The sequence below is a fragment of the Lactuca sativa genome, chromosome 1 (assembly GCF_002870075.4).
Source record: "Lactuca sativa cultivar Salinas chromosome 1, Lsat_Salinas_v11, whole genome shotgun sequence".
Classification (NCBI taxonomy): domain Eukaryota; kingdom Viridiplantae; phylum Streptophyta; class Magnoliopsida; order Asterales; family Asteraceae; genus Lactuca; species Lactuca sativa.
In genome coordinates, this window is record NC_056623.2 from 140121905 (window position 1) to 140136455 (window position 14551).

Consider the following 14551-nt stretch of genomic DNA (forward strand, 5'->3'; position numbering starts at 1 on the left):
TCAAGATTTGTCAAGTCTATAAATTTCCTAAGTTCAACTCTGCCTAGTCAAGTCCATTTAGAATCTTTCGTGCCTACCGACGCATCAAACCAGAGCATAGACCCTTCAACTTTGGGTACGTTACGCAGACTCAGGTTGCCTGTTATCACTTGATAATATCACTTCCCAAAAAATCTCCCTCAAGCACACTTCATAACCAACATATTTTTATTTTTCTGATTTTCTGATGTTTTTGGATTTTTGAAAATTTTCTAATTTTTGTTTTGTTTTTATTTCACCCCCTAAATTTGTGCATAGGAGAGAAACGAAAGTAAATGCGCAAATTTAAACTATCCTAAAACAAAAATTAGTCTTTAAAGCGAATCAACTTAAGAAAAACTCAAGAGTATAGAGAAGAAAACGCAAACCGTAATTCACCGATTGAATCTGCATTCTGAAGGTCTGAGAACATCAAGCATAATCTCAGAACAGATCCGAAAATTATTCATATCATTAAGCACTAACCCCATTTGTGATCTCTTCCTTTCTTCCTTTCCCGCAAAAGGACACATACTCTCAACAAAGATTTGAATGTTGTACGGTTGAGAGATGTCCCCAATCATATGCCAGGAGCAGCCACTACCAACAAACCGAAGTCTGATGATATGCCTCCATAGTTGCTCCAGCATAGAGCGGGATCAGTTGGTCTTCGGAACCCAGTCCATTTTGAAACTGGGTCGACCTTTGTCATCAATGTAGGGTACTCTCTCCCATGACATATCCTGCTTATCACAAACAGAAGACGATGAAATATTAGAGTCATTAGAAGATTTAAGAGTTTTCACCTTTGGAACCCATCTATATTCGGGTTTAACCCATTTCTTGTTCGATCTGATGGGTGGCTCAGTACTTGCTTTTGATCTTGATGTTGGCCTTTGAGATGACTTTGACCTAACCGGTCTTTGTTTTACTGGATCATCTCTTGGATTGGACTTCTGGGCCAGCATTCCCTTCTTGTTCTTGGGAGTTGGATGCTTGACCTTGGGAGTTGAATTCTTGGCCTTCATGGCATTCCAGTCATCATGGTCTGAACGTGATCTTGAGGGATTTCTGTTGGAGTATCTCCCTCTTGGCGCATTATGCCAACCTTGTGCATAGTAGGGAACGTATGCATGATTTGGACAGTTTCGGGCAATGTCTCCAGGTGTTCCACAGTGAAAACAAGTCCTTTTCTTCACTGGGAAATTGTTTCTTCCTGCCCCTGGTGGTGTATCCTTGCCTCATTTCTTGTTGTTCCCACATGCACACTTGCGACAGGCACTTTGTTGCGCTGGAATTGGAGGCCTGTATTTCTCAACGACAGGTTTATCAGAAGCAGCTGAGTTCGAAGCAACAGACTCAGAGCTCAAAGAGACATTTGTTTGTTCTGTAGTTCTCTCCTTTTTCTCATCTTCTGCTACTTTACCTGTACGTGAAGTAGAAACTTTAGTATTTTCAACATTAATAACTCCTCCTGACACAAATCCAGCTCGTTTGCCATATCGAAGATGTGACTCCCTGTCAGTTTCATCCTGTGTCATAGGGATGGATGTGTAGTTATGATTATAAGGAGGAGGTACACTATCATACCCTAGACCCTTGTTTTGATTATCTTTGAATTTTAATTGGGTTGCATGTAAGGACTCGACTGTCTGACTTGACGCAATATAATTTTTGAAATTGACATCAGTTTTTCCACACTTAATTTTTAAAGTGTCAAGTTCTTCAGTTACAGAAGCAAGTTGTCTCTTAACATAATCATAATTTTCACACTTGTTGCTATACTCTTCCTGAAGTTTCCTAAAGTCCCTGGTTTTTTCTTCTAATTCAGCCTTCAGGGGTTTCTGTCCTTTCCTGAGTTGATATCTTTTATATCTCAGGTCCTCAACTTCCCTTTTTAATAAATCAATTTGTTCCCGAAGAAATTTAATCGTATCTTCACATGATTGAGAACATGAAACTTCACATGAATGAGAACACGACACTTCATTGACCGGAAGGTTTGCTGAACTCATTGTTTTTCGACAATTCAAAGCGTTAAGTTCTTCAATTATATCAACCAGATTAAGATGATTGAGATCTTTTGTCTTCTTGATGTCAGCCACGTCCATATTCCATGATTTCGGAAGTGCATTCAATAGCTTTTTTTTTATCTCAGATTTGGACAAGAAGATCCCAGCTATATTCATCTCAATAGTGAGTGTAGTAAATCCCTGCAACTGAGTTTCGAGGATTTCTCCAGGGATATAATCGAAAATGTTAAAATTTTGTCTTAACATATCCTGACGACTCTTTTTCATGTTTTCAACTCCCTCGTAGACCTTAAAATCAATTAAAAAGTATAACTAGAAGCTAAAATAAAACTTAAAAGTCATTTTTTTTAAATCAAACTCAAAAGTCAACCTTAAAAGTCAAATTTAAAAAGTTAAACTCAAAAGTAGAACTTGAAATGTCAAACCGAAAAGCTAAATTTGAAAATTTAAAAGTCAAATGAGAAAGTCAAAGCTTAAAGTCAAAGATCAAATTTTAAAAGTCAAAGTCAAAAATTTAAATAAAAAGTCAAAAATAAAATTCAAAAATTAAAAATTAAAATTTTGGTTGAAAAAGATATTTAAAAAGAAAGAAATTGATTTTTGGGGTTAAAAGTGTCAAATTTCGAAAATAGGAAGCGACAGGTAGTGTTTAAGTTTAAATTTTTGAAGTTAAAGCACAAGGGTGTGGCTAGTTGAGATGGTAAGGCGCAGTGCAGAGGTCATGGATTCGAAACCCGACACCTGTACCTTCGCTTCCTTTTTGTTGAAGCGCTGAAGTTTACTGCTGCTGAACCGAGCCTTCAAGCCGCAAACGGAGCCGCATATGCCGAGCCGCAATCCGCCAAGCCGTGATCTATTTCCGGCCGAAAACTCCGATCGTCTGTAAGCTCCGGTGCACCCTAGCCGTAAACGCGAACCCCGCCGCCGGTCGTGAACAGTTTCTGGCCATAAATTCCGGCCGTGAACTGTTTCCGGCAGTAAGCTCCGGCCGAAAACCCTTCAACGATTACGTGAAAAACAACGATTTTTCGACTTTGAAACTGCAAAACTCGATCAAAAACCCTTTTTTATGAAAAACACGAAGAACAAACCCCCCTTATTTTTGCGAGATCTATCAAAAAACGCAAAAATATTTTGAAAATAAGATAAAATAATGCCCCAAATCTGAAAAAATTGACTGATACAACTTGGCTCTGATACCAATTGTAAGTCCCTAATCTGCCCGTGTATCAATCAGATCCATTTGATGGTGTGGAATCCCAATCAAACGGATGATGTCAGATCAAATAGAAGAGAAGGAGAAGGAGAATAATATGAATCTTGAATGTATTGATAATATGAATTAAGTTCCTTACACAAGATTCACCCACACAAACGTTCCTTTCTCTCTGGCCGTAAACTCCTTCGTGTTCATCAATCTATTCCTCACACCCTAATACCTATATTTATACTAGGGGAACATGGGCTGGAAACAAATGGGCCGTAAATGAGTTTACGACCGTAAGGTGTTTACGGCCGTAAACTCAGCCGTAAACATGACCATAAACTCATAAATGTTACAGAAAAATACAATTGCACAGAAAAGTAAAGTATAAACCATATTTTGACCCAACAATCGCCTTTTCCTGATGCAAGTAATACGATTAGAGTGGATCCCCACACCTCTATTGAGGGTGTTTAGCCATAAGTCTTCATGAGCCTTTCTTCCCGCGGTCTTCGTTCCGAACTGTTCTCAGATCTTTCCAAGCCGGAAAGTGATCCTTTCCCAGTATAAAGGTAACTTAGTAGGAACGACTCCCATCTTATGGCGTTTTCCGATACTCATACTCCTACCTTGAATACCCGGACTACATTATAGGGATGTAGGTCGACACTCAGACAACCAATATCCGAGGCACGGGAAAAATTCATGCCTAATATAGTAAGGATAGATATGTCCAGGGTTAACCATCGTCTCTCATCAGCTTGTGTTCCTTTCCGTGTAGGAAAACCATGCCTCCAAAGAAGCGTAGCTAATCCACTGGCAAGAAACCGACTCTCCTACTTAATGAAGCTACGTTCCAAGCTGCAGTCTCGGCAGCCGTAGCAGCTGTCATGGCTCAACTGAATGCTAACAACGCCAATGTTAGCAAGAGCCCTATCGGGAATTCCGATCCTAGTAATGGACAGCAACAACCAACCTCGGTGTACCCAGCCACCCAAGAACCTCAACCAAATCCACTAAAGAGAAAGTTCAAGAACGAGGAGGGAAGTACCTCGGCTCAAAGACCTTCCGAAGGGCAACGAGCTGAGACAGTCAATACCCCTACCAACCATTCCATCCCGACACCTACAAGACCATACCTAGGAAACCTTCCCCACTGCAGCAAGTGTAGCTACCATCATCATGGTATATGTCGAGAACTCTTTTGTGTTGGGTGCAACAGGAAGGGGTACACCTCTCGTACCTGGAGAGCCCCAGTTGAGTTCATTACATCAACCACCAATGTGGGGTCCAGTCCAGTTTGCCGTCTATGTGGTGAGATTAGACACTTCAAGAAGGACTATCCAACCGAAGGAAACAACAAAGACACAGGAGGAGTCTAACTTTAATGCTTGGGGAAAAGCATCAAGGAACCCGATAGATTTTGGTACGTCTCTTAAATCTCAAATAACTAACCCAAAACATTAAAAGGCTAATTCTAAATGTAATTACTTCCCCGTTAAGGCGAAAGTCACAACACTGTTATAAAAATTAAAATTTCATCAGGTAGAGCTATAATGGCCCGACATATACATCAAAACCATGTATAATTAAGATGGATAGACCTAGAGTGAGTGATGTTGCCTCATTTCCTGTTCCTTGTTTGGTTGTGTACTTAAAGTGGAGTTGCTTAGTCAACAGTCCTCCCCACCTTAATTATACATGACTAGTGTATGTTAGGCGATTATAGAAAGGCCTCGTGAGAATCCATACATGAAAGGTACTTTATTCAGAAACACTCAGGACCCTATATAGTTCCGCGTCGACTCTATCGGTCCAAGTATCCACGACAGTGATACACGGGACGAAACCCGAGACGCCTAGAACTTGTGTGTTTGTTCGGCACATGGCCCTATCGGCCCTCATTTTATATCATGTTGATGTATGCCAACTTTGACGCCTCTATCAATCATGTTTTGACTTAGTGCAACCATGTGTAAATCGCTAGTGCTGTGTAAAAAGAACTTTCACCATAGCCATATCGGCAAATAAAGGTTCTTCTGAACCTAAAAATAATAAAACCTAATGCGATCCGTCAGTCGTCCCCCTTATCTGAAACCTTCCGAAGTACCCAGGAGAAGGGTACCGTGCGCTGTTAACCAACCCTTCTTAGACAGATAGAAACCGAAGCGAAAGACACTACAGGCATTCCAGAAGACGATAACCACCCGAAGCCTACTCCGTAGATCCTCCAGAAAGACCCTTCACACCTCACAATCAGGTTCATGAATCAAGAGGATAGAACTCATGGGACTGACTACTATAACTGAGTATATGCATAAGGGTGGTATATAATTGAGATAAAAAAGATTTAAGATGTGTGCTTCCTCCCTACTCCCTGTTCCTCGTTGGGTTGTGGGTCTGGGGTGGAGTCGCACAACTGAACATCCTGCCGACCTCAATTATATACAGCTTGCATACACCAAGTATTAGTGGTTAAGCCGAGTATGAGCTCTACCCCGAACCTCATAGTAAAACCCTTTATCCTATCCCATAGAATAGGAGCTAGAGTCAAGAGAACCACTGCGGGTTAAGCTACTATAATGACCACAAATCCGAAATTGTTGTCATCCCGGTTAAGCCAACATAGTAGCTAACACCCTCAGTTGGTAAGGAAATATGAGTCGTAAGAGTTAAGTACATTGAATACGACCATCCACTCACGCTTAATCCCCCGAATTAAGCATCTTAGCGGATATCCCGGAAATCCAGAAGCTGGGATACGTTAAACTCTAAGAAGAGTGGATGAGGAGATTAGAAGTTCCGAGTGACGAAACACTATACTAACTAGATTTGACCTAGATCGAGAAAACTTGGTACCATCGGAAGAGTATTTGCAGAAGATGCTCGCACTACTCAGGCAGTTCGTCCTCCCCGTTACCAACGAGAGGTGCCCAGGACACTCCGCCCCCTTACGTGGAAGAAGTCACCGTCTCCCTGTAGACGATAGATTGCATACTCCGAAGTGAACACTAGAATACCAAGAACCACATGATAACCTCCGCAGCCAAGAATACTTGAATAAAATGCGAAAGTAGTTTGTGTTAAGCCTTATAACCCAGATCCGGAAGAGATTATAGACTTGACACCAGTCTAGGTGTTAGTCGATGGGTTATACAAGAGCACACACTTTCTGCAACTAAGATAAACCAACGCCTTAGAGAATAGGGCATGTCTTAGAGATTCAATGGACTAATAGGTGTTCCGAGAATACTATCTCGCACAGAAATAGTAGAACTACCTCCTGAGATAGTCCAACACTTCAGGAAATCTCTAAGGATTGAGTTAGCCCTTAGCAGAGCCTGCTATTCATGAAACAACAAGGCAAGTAAGAGCATGATCCTTTCCCGTTAGGAATCATATTGTGAAAGCGCTAACTAGACGATAACGTAAAGTTTAAAAACTTTCTAATCACTCGTCTGGTGAAACCCTATCTCCCTAACCCTGAGGGTTTCCGTTAGAAATATCTCAAGAATCAGAAGTGCAGGTTCATTTTGCACAAGATTAAGATAGCCACCCTGTAGTAAACAGATACCCGTAGACATGCAATCCATCCGATGATCTAGAAAACCTCTGAAAGCCAATTGACAGGAAACACGAATCCAAGGACAACCCGAGCTTTCTAAGAACAAACCTGAAGGACTACACTCCCAGTAGGAAAGAACGTTTGGAACTTCAGAATGGCGATTACGCCAGTGACGATCTCGCCATAGAAGTACACTATGTTCTAAGTACCGAAAAATCTACCCTTCCGAGAGCTTAGGACCATTCGAGATTCTTCATAAAAATTGGTCCAACCCTCGTCAGACCACTACTACTTTCGGAAATTCCACAAGTTTCACCCCAAATCAATCCACTTCTTAGACTTGATACTGTTTTCCCGACGTCACTCTTTGTATCCCACTCATCTTGATAGAAACCATTAGGAACCCTAACTTCGTAGACAAACCTGTAGGAATCGCTAACTGCACGAGACGGAATCCGCATCCCGTAAGTGAAGGTTTGTTAGAATGACAAGCAAAGGCCAGAGTTCAGTTGGGAGTGCGAGGACCAACCGAATAGGAAGTGCCCTCATACCTCTACCCGATTGTTCATGATTACTTCCTTGCCTAAACCTGATTTTCGGGACGAAATTCCCTCTAACGGGGAGATGATGTGACAACCCGAAATTTATTCCGTCATTTTTAACCCCTCCTTCCGTTAATAAGCCTCGCTTTATTAAACTGTCCGTTAACCTTTTGGATTGGTTAATTAATTTGGGACTTTTATAATGACTTAGTAAGGGTTGAAACAAATTAGAAAGACCATCATAAATCCCTTGAAAAGTTTTAGTTTCAACCAACTCAAAATACGACCATTTAATCGGGTGCGACCAAAAGCCCCGTTTAACGTCAGTATCGGGTAGATTTCCACTGAGCCCCAACTCAAAACCCTATATAAGGGTGAGTGGAGTCCATTTGAGACTTTCCACTCTCTCTCTACACTCTCTCTCTACAACTTGCTTTCGATCCAAAACGCCCGTTTCGAGCCCCAAACTAGTAAGTAATCTATCCTAACTTGTTGTGTAGCTTAGTTAACATGCAAATTCGTGTTTACGACATCAAATAAGGGAAAATTCATGTGTTTACGGACCAAGAACACTCTTGGACCGTGAACACCCATAAGTGGGGTTTTGAAGCCCCAAAACCCCTCTAAACTACCCCTAGGCCTTAGATATGACTTTTGGACTTACACCTTCGAGCTTAGAACACTAAAAACTTGAATTTTGGAGAGTAAACATGAGTTTACGACCCAAGAACACTCTTGGACCGTAAATCCCTCTTCATAGGCCGTGAACACCCTTTAAGGTGTTAGAATTGCCCTTAAACACCTCCTATGTCCTGGGAAAATGTCTAGAATCAACCACAATTGATATAGGGGATTTAAATATTAAAGAAACATTGGACATAGGAGTTTATGGCCGTAAACCCCCTAGGATTGGTCCATGGGCCGTAAACTCCCAAAAAGTAGCCAAATGATGCCCTAACTTCTTCATTTGACTTGGAAAAATGCATAGAACTTTATTTCCTACCATTTAAGACCTAAATACATGAAGGGATTGACCAAGTGAGAGTTTACGGCCGTAAACTCCATGTTTACTGCCGTAAACTCCCAAAAATGGTCCATGTGAGGCCTTAAACCCTTCATAAGCCCTAGATTTGAGCCTAGCATAATTCCACAAGTGATATAAGACCATTTAGCATCCAAGAGCACACCACCCATCAGTTTACGACCGTAAACTCATGGGGATATGGTCTTAGGGCCGTAAACTCTATAAAGAGTTTACTCTTGAAGAGTAAACTCCCTAACTAGGCCATACACTCCCCTATTTGCAACCCAATAGCCTCCTAGCACTTGACCAAAGTGTTTTCCGCACATTAGGATACGTTTACGTGTTTAAATTAGTATTATAATTACTAATTGTATGTAAACATATGTCACCATATGTTAATAGGTCACTAAGTGTGTTCAAGTCTTCACTTGACACCGAGCACCCAACCGGCACCTCCATCCGATCCACTTACAACAGATGAGTTCATACCCCTGAATTAACCTTTTAAATGTTTTTACATGCTTTTATGGGGGGGGGGAATACAAGTTAAAAGATGCTAGTTATCATATCAATCATATGTGATTAATAACCCTCATGCACAAGGATTTATCACACTTTCAATTGTTTTACCAAGTATAATACCATAGATGGTTTTCCAAAACATTTTTACTTGTTTAAATATTTTCTCAAATTATCTCTCATGCTGTATGTTTTACTTTTAAACCAGTTACAACAGTGTTTTAAACAAAGCTTTTCTTTACTTATATTGTTTTATCAAATTATATTCAAAATGTGTTTATGAACGGTTTTCAAATCTTGTTTTACATAACTATATCAAGTCTTAAATTCTTATTTTTAAAGGTTTTCCAAAAGGTTTTACCAAAGTTTTCTTCTATACTTCTATACTTCTGTTTTGTTAAATGCATGCCTGTACTTGTATAGTTATATAAATAATGTTTAAAAGACTTAGGAAGGCTAGTTCGCCCTATTTCCTTTTCCTCGTTGGGATGTGGTCTGGTGGGTATCGGATATCCGTCCGAAGGTCGTTTAAACATTAATTATATATCATGTATACACGTATAGACATAAAGGTTTACATCAGCCAGTTCATTTCCCTTGGGTAGCAAGGGCATCCTTCCATTCATCATTCATAGATCAGAGACACTAGTAACTATTATAGGAATAGTTAGGAGGCTCTATTCACTCTTTCTAGTATGAGAATTCCACAGGAGTCAGTTTATACGCGAGTCTATATCATTTCTCCAGCGCCTCTAATAGAATTCAGATTACGAGATGCATCTTCAAGACACGGATCTCCCCGTCGTTGAGTTGGTAACCAGAGTCTCATGTAGGGAGAACGAGCATTGTGTGTATAGATCTATACGGGACTGACACTCCCGCACCCTGACTGCTAGCTACAGTCCACGGCCTACCAAGCCAAGGGGTGACAAATGTCATATTTATTCCGACGCTTGCAGGGCGTCAAGTACTCTAGTGTCAATCAGTATGGTTATGAGTATCTCCATGTTTACCTTATAATTCATGGCCTTAAGGTAACGAGAATCTAAAACTGTATTCTTGAAACAACCCACTTAGGATTTTCCCTTTGTTTTAGACCTTGCTAGCTGTATCTTTCATTTGATACTGTCTGGGGTCTGTGTTTCTTTGTTTTAGACCTTGCTAGCTGTATCTTTCATTTGATACTGTCTGGGGTCTGTGTTCCTTTGTTTTAGACCTTGCTAGCTGTATCGTTCATTTGATATTGTCTAGGGTCTGTGTTTCATTGTTTTAGACCTTGCTAGCCGTATCGTTCATTCAATACTGTCCGGGGTCTGTGTTTCCTTTTGTTAGACTGAGCCAGGCGTATCATTCATTCGATACTCTCCTGGAGTCTATGATTTCTTTTGCCTTAGTCAACAGTATTTTCCGCTGAGGCATATGTTATCCTTCCCTAGTATTTTTACTAGTAATATTCTCCTACTTTCTTTAAAGTCAAATACCGTATTTTGGTAATGATAGTATTTCAGGGAAAATTTCTATTTAAAACATAACACTGTCGAGTCTTGGTAGAAGACTGCTTTTAATTAGAAAATATAGGATTTTCTGGAAAGGACGCTAGTACACCGTAGATTCTAAACTACTACTTTTTATAAAGTTATTTTGAATAAAATGTTTACTTACACAAATGACACTAAATACTTATGAACTCACCAACATTTATAAAAATGCTGATACTCGCTTTCAAAATAACTTGTATTCTCAGGTCAGCAATAGACAGGTACACCTGGGAGCTTTTGTGAAGCCAGCCTAGAACCGAGCTGCATCTATACTAGTTTCTGTATTACTTTGATGTCTCTACAGAATGTAACTTATGTAAAACTATTACTAATAATGCAATGGTTGTTGTACTTTGATTACTATACTGCATATGTTGTGATACTTGACATGACATCATCCACCCTAGAACGTTTTCGCCATTCCGGTTTTGGGGTGTGACATCGAGTTGAGGCTCCCCAACTCGTCGAGTTGGGTGCTTAATCTGCACGTCCAAATAAATCCTCACAGGACGTGTTGGAGCTCCCCAAATCGTCGAGTTCCAGCCCAGAACCCAAAAATGTTGAGAAATAAATAATACCTGGATCAACTGTTACACATTGAAATGCTATCAAGTTAATCGGTGTGTGGAAAAGAGAGATATCAAAATTCAACCACCAACTAAACACCTTTACTCCCATTTCTCTCTCTCTCTCTCTCTCTCTCTCTCTCTCTCTCTCTCTCTCTCTCTCTAAGCGATTGGCGAGGCTTGGCTGGAGAAACAAGCCAGGGGAGGTGGTCAGCGCCCTTGGCAACCGGTGGCGACCTTCCTAGCGAGGCCCACTCCCTGGATAACATACGACTCATGTTTTTAATATGAAACGAGAATTTTGTTTTATTACTTTTAAATTTGAACATTTTTCGGTAACTCTACTTTTGAAATGCAAAGAGACAGTGAGGGTGGTAAACCGTGAGTTTTTAAAAATGACCACATTAGAAATCTTAAAGCCTCCTTAAACCTCTCTTAAAGCATTAAAGTGGGTGAGCCTAACCATGGTTTGAACATAATGTTTTAATTAAACATGTTGGCAGTTTGTCATACATATAGTAATCATACCTTATAATAAATTTAAACATTGTAACTTGATAGCTTAATCTTTTAAATATTCTGATTTTTTTATCTTATTAAATAATGTTAAAAAATAAATACTTGAATTTAAATTTAATTTAATCATATTTCAAAATTTAATTAATTAAATATTCAGATTTAAATTCTTATTCAAATTATATTTAAACTAATTCTTGGGTCCTGACAAAGTTATGTTTGCATCCTACAAAAAATATTGGGACCTTTTAAAAGTGGATATAATTGAATTTGTAAAGGAGGGAAGATTCCAAGTGGATGCAATTCCTCATTTATTACACTTATCCCTAAAGTCAATTGTCTGGTTGTTGTTACAGATTTCAGGCATATTAGTCTTATAGGTGCTCAGTATAAGATCAATGCGAATGTCATGGCTTTATGTCTGGCGAAGAAGATTGGTTATGTGGTCACCAGGGAGCAATCTGCTTTTGTGAAGGGGCGTCAGATTCTAGACGGTCCTTTGATGGTTAATAAAATAGTTGATTGGTGCAAGAAGAAAAAAAAAGAAAATTATTGATTTTTAAAATTGATTTTGAAAAAGCATATGACTCTGTTGGTTGGAATTTTTTAGAACAAGTGATGGTGATTCTTGGCTTTGGGGTCAAATGAGTGCCTTGCGTCTGAGGTGCTTTGAATTCGACAGAGGCTTTTGTGTTGATTAATGGTATCCCTTCATTGGAGTTTTAGATTGAGAGAGGTCTTCGTCAAGGTAATCCGATATCACACTTTTTATTCATCATTATTATGGAAGCTTTACATGTTGCAGTTTTAGTGCAGATTTTAGAGTGTTTTTTTTGCCGTTTAAGGTTTAAAGATCAATCTACATAAGTCTTCTTTGTTTGGAGTAGGTTTGACTGATGATCAAGTTAGATCGCTTGCGGCTTTTATAGGATGTCGTCTTGGAAAACTTTTGTTTCTCTATCTCGGCCTTCTAGTGGGATCTTCTATGTCGTTCATCCGGAATTAGAGTCCTACTATTCAGAAGTTCAACTCGGTGGAAGTTTAACATGCTTTCTATTTTAGGGAGTTCTACTTTGATTACTTCAGTTTTGGGTTCGATAGGTACTTTTTATCTGTCACTTTTTCGTATGCCAGTTTAGGTAAAAAAAGCTAGAATCGTTGCCTTCTAATTTCTTTTGGGGTGCAGATGGAAATGGAAGAAAAAAAACTCATTAGATTTCTTGGAACTTGGTTATTGCTTCTAAAGAAAAAGGTGGGATTCAAATTGGCAGTCTTGATGCCCTAAATTCTGCTTTGTTGTTAAAATGGAGGTGGCATTATGTTGTTGAGATAGATGCGTTTTGGGCTACTTTTATATCTGATATCTGTGGGAAAATAGTAAAGATGCATTTGATGTGACTTATGGTTGAAGTGGTGGTGTTTGGGCTCCGATAGTTGGTACTATTAATACCATGCATGAGAAAGGTATCGTTCCTCTTTCTTCTTTGAAAAAACAGGTTGGCAAGGGTAGGAATACAAGTTTTTGTTTTGATATTTGTCTTGGTGAGATACCCTTAAAGATGTGATTCCAAAGACTTTTTCAATTGGAATCAGTTAAAAATAGTTCGGTTCATGATCGTTTAGGGGCCGATTGTAATTGGAATTGGATTCGCCAAATAACCGGTGGAGTTCTTAAGTCTCAGTTTGAGGAGTTAAAATGGCTCATTGGAAAATTTCAAATCTCTAATGATTCTGATTGTTGGAAATGGAATTTGTAGAATATAGAAGATTTTGCGGTTTGTACGACGAGAAGATTTATTGTTAATGTTATACTTCCGGATAATGCTATTCCTACTAGATGGAACTGATTTCTTCCCAAAAAAGTTAATATTTTCTTTTTTGGTCTGCTCTTCTTGACACCAGATGGAAGTTGAGTCACAAAGGGGTTGAAGTTCAGTTTTATTGTGTCTGGTTTGTTCAGTAGAAATCAAAAGTCTTGACCATCTGTTTATTTCTTGTGAGTTAGGGACCCACATATGTAGGAAAGTTTTTATTTGGTGTGATTTGGTTAAGCCATACATGCTTGCTTGGATTGATGGTATGTCAGGTGGGGGCTAAGAAACATCATGCTATGGAGTCTATTCTTGTTGTTAGGCTTTGGTTAATTTGGAAATATAAGAATGGTTTGATTTTTTAAGAGGTGACTCCGAGAAGAGATGAGATTTTTGATAATTTAGTTGATTGTTCGTGGAATTGGTTTATCTTCAAAAATACAAAAGGTTGTCAAACCATTTTCTAGCTATTTCTGGGTAATTTCCTAGCTCCCGCTAGTTTTTTATTTTAATGTAACTTTCGGCCGTTCTTAAAAAAATATTTAAACTGATCTTAGATTGAGTATTCAAGTTTAAAAATATTAAATAATATTTAAAGTAAGAGGTTTATCCCCAGATTTCGAAAAACAGATAAAATCCAAAAATCTAGAATTCATCCGGTCATGTCGCAACCAGAACAACTCGCCGCGATCTTTGCAGATCCATAAATTCGATTTTCGATTTTTTAAGTAGTGCATATAACTAAAACTTTGTCTTTATTTTTTACCGACAACCTAGACTTCACCAATTCTCTTTAGAGAACCTTCTTGGAATCGAGTTACCTGCACCAGTATAAACACACACACACACGTAAAACAAAGATAAGAATCTGAAGCCTCTTATCATCAATATTTTAAATGTATGAAAGAAGGCACACATGGTGGGGGTAAGAGACATCGAAAAGGAATCGATTAAGTGAGAAATGAGTAGTCGGTAGTGTTCGATTTCAAGGGAGTAGACCTTAGTGTTTGGAGAGAGAGAGAGAGAGAGAGAGAGAGAGAGAGAGAGAGAGAGAGAGAGAGAGAGAGAGAGAGAGAGAGAGAGAGAGAGAGAGTCCTATATTTTTATTTAATAAAATTTAAAATTAAATAGAAAAAAATGTTACAAAAAATATCAAGTAAAATAGTCTTTTTTAACTTGAAAGAGACCAGAACCATAACGAAACATGGTCTTTTA

At 39.0% G+C, this 14551-nt stretch overlaps 1 long non-coding RNA gene across 1 annotated transcript; it reads left to right on the forward strand.

The window, feature by feature from the left end:
- The first annotated feature begins 11829 nt into the window (after window positions 1-11829).
- LOC111921829 (uncharacterized) lies at window positions 11830-13843 on the forward strand. The gene is made up of 3 exons (XR_002860291.3): window positions 11830-12273; window positions 12413-12626; window positions 12712-13843. It is a non-coding gene; the product is annotated as an uncharacterized LOC111921829 (long non-coding RNA).
- The last annotated feature ends 708 nt before the right edge of the window (window positions 13844-14551 follow it).